We start from the raw sequence: 231 nt of genomic DNA, 5'->3' as shown, positions 1-231 counted from the left end.
GTGAGATTGTATTGTTAAAACTTAACTTTTAGTCTGTGGCCATACCACCCTGAACGTGCCCGATCTTGTCTGATCTCGGAAGCTAAGCTGGTTCCGGCCTGGTTAGCACTTGGATGGGAGACCACCTAAGAATACCAGGAGCTGTATGCATTTAAAACAAAAAACAAAAAAACAACTTTTAAGTGACAACTGTACCATTTTATCATAGTGACAAGACAATGACTCTGTGAG

At 41.1% G+C, this 231-nt stretch overlaps 1 pseudogene; it reads left to right on the top strand.

Moving 5' to 3' along the window:
- Positions 1–31: 31 nt before the first annotated feature.
- Positions 32–150, top strand: LOC112476971 (annotated as a pseudogene).
- Positions 151–231: the final 81 nt, after the last annotated feature.

The sequence above is a fragment of the Pteropus alecto genome, unplaced genomic scaffold (genome assembly GCF_000325575.1).
Source record: "Pteropus alecto unplaced genomic scaffold, ASM32557v1 Scaffold10883, whole genome shotgun sequence".
NCBI lineage: Eukaryota > Metazoa > Chordata > Mammalia > Chiroptera > Pteropodidae > Pteropus > Pteropus alecto.
Note: the sequence above shows the minus strand (reverse complement) of the source record. Positions and strands in the feature narration are given on the sequence as shown.